Source organism: Bison bison, unplaced genomic scaffold, assembly GCF_000754665.1.
Source record: "Bison bison bison isolate TAMUID 2011002044 unplaced genomic scaffold, Bison_UMD1.0 scf7180017864248, whole genome shotgun sequence".
Taxonomy (NCBI): Eukaryota; Metazoa; Chordata; class Mammalia; order Artiodactyla; family Bovidae; genus Bison; species Bison bison.
Window position 1 is genome coordinate 1,130,205 of NW_011494820.1, and position 708 is coordinate 1,130,912.

The 708-nt window shown below is 58.6% G+C and overlaps 1 protein-coding gene across 2 annotated transcripts in view; it reads left to right on the forward strand.

Moving 5' to 3' along the window:
* The window catches only part of GMIP (GEM interacting protein), a 10,029-nt gene that overhangs the window by 4,808 nt on the left and 4,513 nt on the right, over positions 1–708 (forward strand). The gene's annotated exons all lie outside the window — the stretch shown is intronic.

Sequence of the window (708 nt, forward strand, 5' to 3'; positions counted from 1 at the left end):
AAGCTGAGAGGGGGTCCGGGACCCCAGCCCCTGACCCCCTCCCCCGTAGGAGTTCACCCCGGATGTCTGGGGGAGGGGGCCCAGGAAGGGGAAGTGGCCGCTTCTGCTTCTGATATTTGTGATGGGGGCAGGGTGTCACGACTGCTGATGGAGAGGGCAACGCGGCAGGATCCCCACCCAGCTACTCCATTGCCCAGGGAGGGGAACATGCTGGTCTGCGCCCCCTAGAAGGGGTGCCCGCAGCAGAAACGTGGCGAGGTCCGACTTTGTTTCCGCCAGTCTTTGTGTCTCTGATTTGCATATTGAGTGTCATTTGGTCTTTATGCCTCTCCGGGTTTCAATCTGCCCGTGTGTGTTTCTGCCGCGGGCCCTGTGCTGGTCTGTCCCACGTGTATTTCCATCTGTCTGGCCTGAGGTCCATGTGGCTCCATTGTCAAGCTGTCTCTGTCCCTGGAGATAGTGTGGCTGTATCTAGGACATCTGTTTTGTCACTTTGCTTCTAGGCCCATGCATGTGTGGGTGTCTATGCTTCTCCAAGCAGCGGTCTCTGTGTTGGGTTGTGCCTGAGTCCGTCTGCCTGTCCTGAGTCGGGCCCCACCCAAGCCCACACTCCCGCCATCCCAGCTCAAACACCCACACCATCCTGCACTCCCCATGGGACCAGAACTCTCTCTCTCTTTCTTTCGTTTCTCTTTCCCTCCACCCTCC